Source organism: Beta vulgaris, chromosome 5, assembly GCF_026745355.1.
Source record: "Beta vulgaris subsp. vulgaris cultivar EL10 chromosome 5, EL10.2, whole genome shotgun sequence".
Classification (NCBI taxonomy): domain Eukaryota; kingdom Viridiplantae; phylum Streptophyta; class Magnoliopsida; order Caryophyllales; family Amaranthaceae; genus Beta; species Beta vulgaris.
In genome coordinates, this window is record NC_079206.1 from 49,924,613 (window position 1) to 49,937,743 (window position 13,131).

Here is a 13,131-nt window from a genome sequence, read left to right on the forward strand (position 1 = left end):
TTATTCCACCAGCTTCACACCAAAGCTAATATTTGGATCCCCTAAAAAGAAGCTAATATTTGAAGTATAGATATTACCTTGTTTGATGATAATTTAAATAATACCCTCTCCATTTTAAAATTGATTACTCATTTTATTTTATTATTTTTAAGTAATATAAAATTATTTGTTATCTTGAATTATAATATTATCCCAGCAGCTTCACAACAAAGCTAATATTTGGATCCCCTAAAAAAAAAGCTAATATTTGAAGTTGCACAATCAATAAGAAGTGAAAATTGATATATAATATGAAAACATCGTCCCATCTCAATGTGATAAGAGATAAAAGAACATAAAACAAATCCTAAGAGTGTATATGCATATTATTAGATAACATTATATGTAAAAGGATAGAATAGTCTATAACTAGTCATTCATAGGCCTGTATAAAACACTATATATATATATATAATATATATATATATTATAATATTATTATATATATATAGGGTTGGGTTCTAGTGAGAACCTCTTTAAGGTGAGAACCACCTTATGGTGAGAACTCTCCCATACTATATAAGAAAGCCCAAAATACTTTCCTTAGAAAAAAAGCCCGAAAATACTGCAAATTCAGCAACAAAGTGAACGCTCATTTTTTCTCTTCTCCCTCATGCAATTCTCATCCTCGCGATTCCTTCGATCTTCCAAGAACACCAAATTAAATTCAAAATTCCACGAACATATAACAAAAATCAAGGATTTTTCATGAAATTGGCGAACAAATTCTGAATTTTTTGTCGGTAACGCAACTTCTCTGCTTGTTTGCGTAAGAAATTTCAAAACTTTGTGTTTAAATTGTAGATTGTGAATTCTTTATTTGTTGCTGAATTTATCTTCAAATACTTCAATTGTTCTGAACTTGATGTTAAATTGTCGAATTCTCGGATTATTGAACTGAGTTAAACCTAAAGGTACCTTAGCAAATATATATTTTCGGTAGGCAGTAGGCACCTGTTATTGAGGTGTTGTTGGAGTTCTAACTTATTTACAGGTTGAAATCTTTTAGTATGTTTCTCAGTTAATATCTAGAAAAAGTTTTGAACTTGGAGATTTCATGTTGTATTACTTTGAACTATGAATATGATGCGTGTTTTTTTCATGTTAATCTATGGACTTTTTGTTTTGGGTGAAGCATGAATGTTGAAAGTTGCTTATACAATGGTCATTATTTGCTAATTTATAAATCAAATCACTATATTTGTATAGTAATACGACACTTTAGAAATTCAACATATAGAGAAGGAAATCAATAAGACACTTTAGAAATTCAACAACAGTATAGGCCACTTAGTTCCCACTCTTCAATTCTGTAATTGGATTTCTTAGAAGGTCTCCCCATCAAGGCCTCCCAATGTACTACTCACATCCATATAGAATATAATGTTCATAAAGTATGACCTAGTGATTAAAATTTGGCCTCATGACTTCAAGAACAGACAATTATAGGAGAAAACTTCACCCCTATAACTGTATCATGGGAACAAAATTGCAGAACACAATGAATGATAGTTACAGCAAAATTTCTTCAAGAAGTAAGGGAGCAAAAATAACATGCACGTTCACAAAGGAAAAGTTAAGGTGACTGGCAGAAGTCAGTTTCTATTCCCTCTTTGAACTATGAATATGATGTTGTGTTATTTTTTCATGTTAATCTATGGACTTATTATTTTGGGTGAAGCATGAATGTTAAAAGTTGGTTATACAATGGTCATTATTTGCTAATTTATAAATCAAATGACTATATTTGTATAGTAATATTAATTTGGTTGTGGCTTGCGGTACTACTCTATATGCTCTATGATAGGTTTGTTTGGAATATATATATAAGGCCATCGATAATGAAATCAGTATGTGCGGGTTGCCCCATCAAGGGCGGGCTCCACTGAACCTAATATAGAATCACATAAGACAATCTTGCCTTTCACTAATGTATTGTGTAAGGTTCCTAATCTACAAAACTTGCAATATTTAGTATTCATAGTAGTCCATTTATTGATTTAGTGAAGACTTGAACTTCTTATTCTTGTATTTAGAACTTTTACTTTTCCACTCATTACTGTTCAAGAAAATATTGTTTGTCTTCCATGTGTTTGTTCATGTTTTCCCAAACAAATTATGTGGCTGAGTGGCTCTATTCTTGCGAACATGCACTTTCAACAGTACACTAGACTGATTTGGGTTTCATGCTTAATTTGTGTTGAAATTAAGAGACTCTTGGGCTGTTTTTGTGAAACTGGTTAGTGAGTGAGTTAGAGTTACCTTATGTAGTTATCTACACTTCATAACAGAGGGTGTTTGATGCTTTTTTAAGGGTGTGCGATAGCGTGTCGTGGAGATAGATAAGCTAAGAACTACGAGTTTCTGGTATGCTTTTTTAATCTTGACGGTACATTTTTGGGATTGCCATCATCCCTTGCCATGTACCTCTGTTGTGCCTTAATCAAACTGAGCAATCATCTACTTCTTGTATATTGCTCTCTTCAGTTTTATATCCCTTGATCCTGTAAATGTGGAAAAATGCACTATATTTATGCTTTGAGATTTTTTGTTTTGCTGTTCTTTATAGATGCTTCTTTTCATCCTCTGTAAAAGTTACTAATCTATAATTCTTTAACTATAGACCAAACATTTTGTAATTCTTTAAATATATGCAGGATATTACCTTTATAGATAACCTTTTTTTTTTTTTATGTGCAGGATCCATTTGGAAGTAGATGGCATGAATGAAACACTTTATGAGTTGATGGCTTCTCTAGACCACAACAACGCTGTTAAAGCAGATGTTCTTATAGCACTCTTGCAGCATTAAATTTGGTTGTCATAGTCAAGATATAACTATGAACATTCTACTTTTTATGTAGTCTATATTAATCACATAATGGCTTGTTTTTGCTTGCTGCTATCTTAGTTTATATACTCGTATTTTATTGTGATGCTATGTACTAGTTTTATATTTGAGGCGAGTTATTTTCTCATGTTATCTACTTAAATCTGCAAGAAGTCAATTGCAATTATAGTTTTATATTTTGGGGTGGACATTCAACTTTGTAATAAGTGTTTTTTTGTTAATGAAGTTTTATCTAGTAAAATGAGTTTAAGTTACTAAATGGTTCTGTATTTGTTAGTGTGCCACCAACCATGTTAAAGTAAGGTATAGGCGATACCTTAAATTTAGTATAGGTATCTAAAATCATAAATTTAGATTAACGACCAATTTGAGAGTGGAAATGATAGATAGATTAAGTATCGTATTTTAAGATTTATTCTCTTCCTTGAATACTTCTCATGTTGTATTCATATAATAGCTAACAAGATTTTAGCTCTACCACAAAAATAAAAATATCTTTAGTAATTGGTCATATCTGGGCTTCGGCCCAACCGGATGCATGAGTCTACATTTCATAATGGAGAGTCAATGGAAACATAAGAAATGAGCTTCTCCTAGTCTGCCTATGCATGAAGCAAAGCCAAGTAACAAATGCCATATACGAGTCAATTGGAGTTTGGTTCACATGTTAGATGTTAAATTGAAGTATTTAAGTATATTGGGCTAGTGTTGAGTCGATCATTGAAGCAAAGTGAGCTAGAGAAATCTGGGCCTATATCAAGATCCATGTATTCTTCATTAAGCCTTATCCATGTACTTCTCATATAGCGTAGAGGTACTTCTCGTATATTTTAGAGGTACTTCTCGTGAAGGTTAGAAGTATTTCTTGTATATCTTTAGAAAAATAATAAAAATAAAGTAAAAATAATTTCAATTTTTAAAAAACTTTTCTGGGGATACCATCACTTGTCATATACTTTAGAGGTACTTCTCGTATAACGTAGAGGTACTTCTCGTATACATAACAGGTACTTCTCCTCTAGCATAGGGGTACTTCTTATATAGCATAGGGATACTTCTTGTATAGCCTAGAGGTACTTCTCGTATAACCTAGAGCTACTTCTCGTATAACGTAGGGGTACTTCTCGTATACATTAGAGGTACTTCTCCTTTAGAGTAGATGTACTTCTTGTATACCTTAGAGGTACTTCTCGTATAGCCTAGAGGTACTTCTTGTATAGCGTAGAGGTACTTCTCGTATAAGCTAGAGGTATTTCTCGTATATCTTTAAAAAATAATAAAAATAAAAATACTTACAATTTTTAACAAAATTTTCTAAGGGACGCCATCACTTGTCGTATACATTAGAAGTACTTCTCCTTTAGAGTAGAGACTTCTTGTATAGCATAGGGGTACTTCTCGTAGAACCTAGAGGTACTTCTCGTATACATTAGCGGTACTTCTCCTTTAGAGTAGAGGTACTTCTTGTATACCTTAGAGGTACTTCTCGTATAGCCTAGAGGTACTTCTCATATAGCTTAGAGGTACTTCTCGTATAGCCTAGAGGTACTTCTCGTGAAGGCTAGAAGTATTTCTCGTATATCTTTACAAAAAAAATAAAAATAAAAATACTTTCAATTTTTAACGAAATTTTATAGGGGACACCATCACTTGTCGTATACATTAGAGGTACTTCTCCTTTAGAATAGAGGTACTTCTCGTATAACATAGAGGTAATTCTTGTATAACGTAGAGGTACTTCTCGTATAGGCTAGAGGCACTTCTCCTCTAGAGTAGATGTACTTCTTGTATACCTTAGAGGTACTTCTTGGATTGCCTATAGGTACTTCTCGTATAGCGTAGAGGTACTTCTCGTATAGCCTAGAGGTACTTCTCGTATTACGTAGAGGTACTTCTCATATACATTAGAGGTACTTCTCCTCTAGAGTAGAGGTACTTCTTGTATAGCATAGGGGTACTTCTTGTATACCTTAAAGGTACTTCTCATATAGCCTAGAGGTACCTCTCATATAGCTTAGAGGTACTTCTTGTATAACGTAGAGGTACTTCTCGTATACATTAGAGGTACTTGTCATTTAGAGTAGATGTACTTCTTGTATACCTTAGAGGTACCTCTCCTATAGCCTTGAGGTACTTCTCGTATAGCGTAGAGGTACTTCTCGTATAGCCTAGAGGTACTTCTCGTCAAGGCTAGAGGTATTTCTCGTATATCTTTAGAAAAATAATAAAAATAAAAATACTTACAATTTTTAAGAAAATTTTCTAAGGGACACCATCACTTGTCGTATACATTAGAAGTATTTCTCCTTTAGAGTAAAGGTACTTCTCGTATAACATAGAGGTACTTCTCGTAGAACCTAGAGGTACTTCTCGTATACATTAAAGGTACTTCTCCTTTAGAGTAGAGGTACTTCTTGTATACCTTAGAGGTACTTCTCGTATAGCCTAGAGGTACTTCTCATATAGCGTAGAGGTACTTCTCGTATAGCCTAGAGGTACTTCTCGTGAAGGCTAGAGGTTTTTCTCGTATATCTTTAGAAAAATAATAAAAATAATAAAAATAACAATACTTTCAATTTTTAATAAAATTTTATAGGGGACACCATCACTTGTCGTATACATTAGAGGTACTTCTCCTTTAGAGTAGAGGTACTTCTCGTATAGCCTAGAGGTACTTCTCGTGAAGGCTAGAGGTTTTTCTCGTATATCTTTAGAAAAATAATAAAAATAATAAAAATAATAAAAATAACAATACTTTCAATTTTCAACAAAATTTTATAGGGGACACCATCACTTGTCGTATACATTAGAGGTACTTCTTCTTTAGAGTAGGGGTACTTCTCGTAAAACATAGAGGTACTTCTCGTATAGCCTAGAGGTACTTCTTGTATAGGCTAGAGGTATTTCTCCTCTAGAGTAGAGGTACTTCTTGTATAGCATAGAGGTACTTCTTAGATAGCCTAGAGGTACTTCTCGTATAGCTTAGAGGTACTTCTCGTATAGCCTAGATGTACTTCTCGTATAACGTAGAGGTACTTCTCGTATATATTAGAGGTATTTCTTCTGTAGAGTAGGGTACTTCTTGTATAGCATAGGGGTACATCTTATGTACCTTATAGGTACTTCTCATATAGCCTAGAGGTACTTCTCATATAGCTTAGACGTACTTCTCGTATAGCCTAGAGGTACTTCTCGTGAAGGCTAGAAGTATTTCTTGTATATCTTTAGAAAAAAAATAAAAATAAAAATACTTTCAATTTTTAACGAAATTTTATAGGGGACACCATCACTTGTCGTATACATTAGAGGTACTTCTCCTTTAGAGTAGAGGTACTTCTCGTATAACGTAGAGGTACTTCTCGTATACATTAGAGGTACTTCTCGTAAAGGCTAGAGTTATTTCTTGTATATGTTTAGAAAAATAATAAAAATTTTCTAAGGGACACCATAACTTGTCGTATATATTAGAGGTACTTCTCGTATAGCCTAGAGGTATTATGATATGACTAAAGAATTAAAAATACAGAAACGACAGCCACGAATATTCATCACATTTTGTATTGCTTCAAATGAATTGTCACTATAGGTAAAAAGGGCCTCTAGCATAAAGACTACGCGCAGCAGCCTTTCTTTGTAAAAACAAAATTAATTGTACCCAATTTTTGACAAAAGACATAAGAGAAGGAAGTGGACCACTCTTCTGCAAAAAAGGAAGAAAACGAAGAAATACTTGTATGCAATATGGAAAGAAAAGGAAACTCAAATTATGCATAAACTTCCTATCTATTGTCAATAAAAACGTTAAAAGATCTAGCTGGTACTCAAAGAAAAAACATAAAAAGAATCCTTGCTTCCTTCGGTCAAATTGGAGAAAGCTTAAACAATGAAGAAAAGCAGAAGTCTAACCGAGGGAGTTTGGTAAGCCAGTCTATGCACTTGCTGTTCTCTTCACAAACCCTGCCACAGCCCACAGGTGGCAACCTCACAAAAACTACAAGCCTCATGGGTAACAGCTATATAGGGTAGATTCTCACCACAAATTTGTGAAAAAAAACATTCAATAATGGTATTTAGAGCTAAACCAGTATTCAGTTAGATATTAGATACAACTATACAAGTAGGTTTCAGAGACTGCACACACAGTGCAGACAAAGATGGCAACCTACTGCACAATGTATAAGCAAACCACAAGAAGGTTCTTAATTAGTCCGAAGCTTCTCATAAGTTCTTTGCTACAAAGCTGAAAGTTCAAGATAATGTGCTGAAACCCAACCAGCAGATTTCTATAAACAAGTACATCAGTCTGAAGCATTCAGAAAGACCCTTTCTTCGCTCCATTATCACATCACAGTTCACTGAAACCAGAAAATCCAATAAAAGAGCAATTCAGTTATAAGTTGAAATAAAAAAGTACCACCTAGCGACTTCTATCCTAAACATGCAGCCTCAAGCAAACTTCAATCTCAAAGGAACAATCGATAGAGAATCCAAAACTTAGTTAGATAAAATACTGAGAAAAGAAAGGTGCTTATCCTAGATTTAGTCTGATTTCAGGAAATGTTTAGACAAAAACTTACAATCTGCCAGTCCAGCTACAGACCTTTTGCTGCCTCACTCTCATGATTAACCTTACCCATTGTTCTCACCCTCGTTTGGGATCGCATAAGTCACACGTTGAAATAAAAATAACAACCCAGCAGTCCACACAACGTACTGAAAATCTCAGACTAGCATAACAAGGTTTACACATTTTATCAACATAAGTGGCAATTAAGATGAACACATACAGCAATAAGGCATGCATGTCATTTTTTTTTCTAAGTAGCATCATAGCTCCTTATCAAGTAGATAATAGTCAGCTAACAAGTTGTTGGCATTGGCACATGCAATATTCGAAATATCATAAGATGAGTGACACGAAAAACACAAATATGCTTTCATAACTTGAATAACCAAATCAATGCTTCTCTGCCTAATGTTTTTGACAGAATTCAGGAATTTCATGAAAAAGAAAAAGAAAAAAGAGCATAATACTACAATCTGCACTAGTTTAATGGAAAAATTCAAAGTACTAGCTATTAATTACTTCACTAAACCACTGCCTCCATTTACAAGATTAAAACAAGAAGTACAAAATAATTGAAGTAGAAAAAATTTAAGTACCTGAAAAATTAGTAAACAAAATTCACATTACATTTCACCAACATCACCACAACACTTGTGAGTTGTGACTAAGTGTAGTGATTCTAATAATAAGTTGCTGGTCAAAAAAGAAGGGTGAATCTTAATGAAGCAACATATATTTCTACTAAATCGGCAAAAATCTTAAACCCTCAGGAAACTCCAAATCCAAAAACAGCAAACACCTACCACACTAATCAACACATGCACACATTGCACTTTAGTAGTAATCCATCTAAATTGCCAATTATAACTTCTCAAACACATGGATAGGATTTGAACCACCACTACTAAGTTTCATTTCGGTCAAGAAAAGAACAGCAAATGCCAATTAAAGTAGTATATTATTAAAGTGTTGCTCATCTCATCCAAAAACTACTGAGTTATTGCCAAATGCCAATCAACATAACAAAAAAAAACATGCGAAAATCATGCAAAAACTAACACAAGCAAACCCTAATTTAACTTTCCATACGATTAACATTTCAATTTACAATCTCTAACCTTAGATCTCCAGAAAACAACAACAAATGCACAAGATCTAAAGAAAAAATCAAAGAAATTGAGAAGAAGATTACGTATTGCGAAGACCTTAACCGGAGAACGAAGAAGTTACTGCGATGTATTCCAATGAACTGCGAAATAGGAGAGAGAAAGTGCGAAATTAACCACAATAATCATCAAAAATCAACTAAGCGAACGAAAGTAGAAGAAATACGAAAACTTACTGTGAATTAGGAGAGAGAAAGTGCGAAATAGGAGAGAGAAAGAAAATGACAAAAATGGAAAGAAGCTGCACGACCCTAGATTGGAAATTTTTTGTGCGTACAAGTCGAGGTGATCTAACGGTTGTGAGTTACTTCATCTCATTAATCTAACGGTTCATAAGGTGGTTCTCACCCTAAGGTAGTTCTCACCATAAGGGAGGTTCTCATATGAACCCAATTCTATATATATATATATATATATATATATATATATATATATATATATATATATATTGAATGCCAGGTTAACCTACTCAAGTTAACACAATTACTCTATACATTTATACATGATATCACAATCTAGGTTTTTTTTCTGAAATAATTTTTTTTTCCATCTCTCAAAATAAAATATTTCCTTTCCTGATGGATCTCTCGGCCCCTTCTCCCTTTGGCCGATCCACCGCAGCAGCCGCCGGTCTCGACCTCCGGTCCGCCGTTGCCTCCGCTGGCGGGCACCAACACTTTCCTGCAGCACCTTGCGTCCTATTTTTCGACGCCCAGCGCTGCCCCCTATGTGCTCCCCTACGCATCTGCCGCCAACCTCCTTTTCTGCCACGCCTGCTGGCTCCCCCCAGACGTCGCAGTGTCAATCGACTTCCGACGTGTTCACTGCCTCCACATCCTCTCCGTCATCACACCCCTCTCTGCGGTTTCCTCCTGGTTTCTCCCAACCAGCCTTGCCGTACACCACAATGCATATGGTCAGTTCATCCCACCCGGCGCCGGCATTCTCACTCCCGCATTTATCAGCGCCTAATCTTACGAACTTGGAAACCATTAATCTCTCTTCTCATGAGGATTATCTGTTATGAAAAACACAAATAACTTGTCTGCTGCTTTCTCATCAATTATTTGGCATTGTTGATGGTACTGCTATTATTCCTCCTGCTACTGTACTTGATGGATTTGGTAATATTGTTCCTAATGTGCACTTTTATGAATATCTGCGTATTGACCAGCAAGTAAAATCATGAATTTTTGCTACTTTATCTCTTGATGTTTTTGTGGATGTTCATGATTTGCACACCTCTGTCGATATTTGAAATAGATTATAGTCTCGATTTATGCATGCAAGTATGGCTCGTTCTATGGAGTGAAAGGGACGTTTGACTCGTATTAGAAGAATGATTCTCAATCTATGGATGGTTATTTAAGGGAAATAAAGGTTATTGCTGACTCTCTTGCTGCTATACAATGCCCTGTGTCAAATCAGGATTTAGTTCGGTATACCCTTTTTGGTCTGGATCGTGATTCTGAATATGATCACATTGTTACTACCTTGTTGCATTATCCATTCCCTATTAGTTTTGATGATCTAAGGCCTAAGTTAGCCTTCATGAACAAAGATTGAAAAATTTGAGGGATGGATCTGATTCCTCCTCTCATCATGCCTTACTTGTTGTTCAATCTACTGGTTCCGGATCAAGTTCCTCCACCAAGTCTAACTCTGGAGGGAGAAATCGGGGAAGAAATAATAGAAATCGTGGGGGTAATAATAATGGTGGTGGTAACAATAATCAGAATGTTCGTGGTAATAATGGTGGAAATGGGGGAAATAATGATTCTCGTGGCTCTGGAAACAACAACAACAATTATGCTAATCGGGGACGCTCCAATAGTATGAGTAAATATTCTAACTTGTCATCCTATAGTATGCCTTGCCTAGATTATATTACTAATGATTTGTCGTCTGCAGGGAGTAATCCATCAAGTAGCAATGTAAACTCTACCCCTACTTCCGATACTTGTGATTATATTGGTTTCTAGATCATCAAGCTGCTTATTGTCCTCAATGTTTCAATTCCAGCTTTGTTCCCTCTTCCTCTGAAAGTGTCACTCAAGCCTTAGATGCACTGTCTGTTGGTGGTGAAGCTAATGATTCAGTCTGGTACCCAGATTCGGGAGCTGCATCTCATATGACCCCTCAGGATGGTACGTTTTCTGCTAAAACTCCTTATACTAGGTCTAGTTCTGTTGTAGTTGGTAATGGTACCTTACTCCCTATTAAAAGTACTGGAAATTTAACCTTAAAAACTACAAGTTGTCCCCTCCAGTTGGCATATGTCTGTCATGTTCCAAACTTAAAACATAATTTATTATCGATTAACAAGTTGTGTCATAAAAATGATTGTGTTGTGAGTTTTGATAAAAATTCTGTTTATGTCTAAGCTTCTAAAGACTCACGTTGGCGTCAAACTATGTTGGATGAATATAATGCTTTGACTATTAATGACACATGGGAGTTGGTACCTCGCAACTATGATAAGAATTTACTTGGTTGTAAGTAGGTTTATCGGATTAAATATCATTCTGATGGTTATGTGGAGCGGTTCAAAGCCAGACTTGTTGTTTTTGGCAATCACCAGCAGGAAGGTATTGATTACTTTGAAACCTTTAGTCATGTTGTTAAACCTACTACTGTTCGCTTGGTTCTTACTATTGCTGTTTCTCTTAAGTGGTCTATTCGTGAGTTAGATGTCAAAGATGCGCTTTTTCATGGTTTTCTTAATGAAGAGGTTTATATGCGTCAACCTCTGTCTTTTATTCATCCATCTAAACCTACTCATATATGTCGTCTCCGTAAGTCCATTTATGGTTTGAAACAAGCTCCTCGAGCTTGGTTCTCTAGGTTTAGTAATTTTCTCTTATCTATTGGTTTCAAGTACAGCAGTTGTGACACTTCTATGTTCACTCTAAAACATCGTGGTCATCTCATTATGCTTCTCTTATATGTTGATGGCATTGTCCTTACTGGTAGTAGTCGTCCTCTTGTTGCCAAATTCATTTCCGTTCTTTCTTCTCAATTTGCTATGAAGGATTTAGGGGATCTTCATTACTTTCTTAGGTGTTCAGGTTGTGCGTACTCCCCCTGGTTTATTTTTGTCTCAACATAAGTATGTTTCTGATTTACTTCGTAAATTCCATCTTCATACTGTTAAACCAGTTACCACTCTTGTTGTCTCTAGAGTAACATTGTCTCTGCTTGATGGAGAACTTCTTGTTGATCCCACATATTATCGTAGTATGGTCGGTCCATTGCAGTACTTAACTATGACTCGTCCAGATATTGCTTATTCTGTTAATATGGTGTCTCAGTTTATGCATGTTCCTCGTACTACTCACCTTCATGCTGTGAAAAGAATTTTCAGATATCTCCACGACACTTTGGATTATGATCTTTACTTATATAGCAGCAGCTCTCCTACTGTTGTTATTGCCTATTCTGATGCAGATTGGGCAGGATGTCCTGACACACGATGTTCTACTACTGGTTATGCTGTTTTTCTTAGGAAGAATTTAATTTCCTGGCATTCGAAAAAGCAACCTACTGTCTCCAAATCGTCCACTAAAGCTGAATAAAGGGTTGTTGCCTACACATCTGCAGAAACTATTTGGCTCAAGCAACTTCTTGCTGACATTGACCATTTTCTCCGTCGTCCTGTTATTGTCTATTGTGACAATGTCTCTGCTACGTATCTCACTGCTAATCTAGTTGATCATGATCGTAGTAAACATATTGATGTTGGTTATCACTTTGTTCGAGAAATGGTTGCCAAGGGAGGTCTTATTGTTCGACATGTACCTATACAGTCTCAGGTTGCGGACATTTTTACTAAGGGTCTTTCTTCTGGCTTGTTTACTAGACATCGTACCAATCTATCCGTTGTATCACTGCGTAAAGGTTGAGGGGGTGTATTAGATAACATTATATGTAAAAGAATAAAATAGTCTGTAACTAGTCATAGGCCTGTATAAAACACTATATTTAGAGCAAGTGAATAATATGTTTTTCCTATGTTTTATAGTGCAATATTCTCATTTGTCAATAAAACACAATATTCTCATTTGCCAGAACCAAGTGAATAATATGTTTCACGTCGAATGGAGTATCATTAGAACAAGCAAGAGAGAAAGCATCATAAGTCATAACATGTGTGTGTTATTGTCTTAAAAATATATTTAGTAGTTAAAATTCATGTAAAAAGAAATTAAACCTATACTTAATGTTTTCCCTATGTTTTATAGTGCAATATTCTCATTTGTGAATTTGCTAACCCGCCACTTTGATTAATAATATTTGAATTATCAATTAATTAAAGGTATAGAAAATAATTTTTTAAAAGTACATATTGAAATATTTTTTATAACACTTAATGATAAAATTTGTTGTATACTCTGCCCATTTTTTAAAAATCTACTTGGTTACTATAGATACAGTCTTTAAGGCAAATTGGTTAGAGTGTAAAAGTGGGTACACTTGGTTTCTTTATTTATTTTTTAATTAGGAGATAG

The 13,131-nt window shown here is 35.0% G+C and overlaps 2 long non-coding RNA genes across 2 annotated transcripts; one reads left to right on the forward strand and one right to left on the reverse strand.

Annotated features, from left to right (window-relative positions):
- The first annotated feature begins 514 nt into the window (after window positions 1–514).
- LOC125497466 (uncharacterized) lies at window positions 515–3,066 on the forward strand. Its single transcript, XR_007274231.2, has 2 exons — window positions 515–808; window positions 2,740–3,066. It is a non-coding gene; the product is annotated as an uncharacterized LOC125497466 (long non-coding RNA).
- A 3,566-nt stretch (window positions 3,067–6,632) lies between these two features.
- Window positions 6,633–8,872, reverse strand: LOC125497465 (uncharacterized). The gene is made up of 3 exons (XR_007274230.2): window positions 8,800–8,872; window positions 8,650–8,706; window positions 6,633–7,245 (listed from the first exon to the last, which is right to left on the reverse strand). It is a non-coding gene; the product is annotated as an uncharacterized LOC125497465 (long non-coding RNA).
- Between the last annotated feature and the right edge of the window lie 4,259 nt (window positions 8,873–13,131).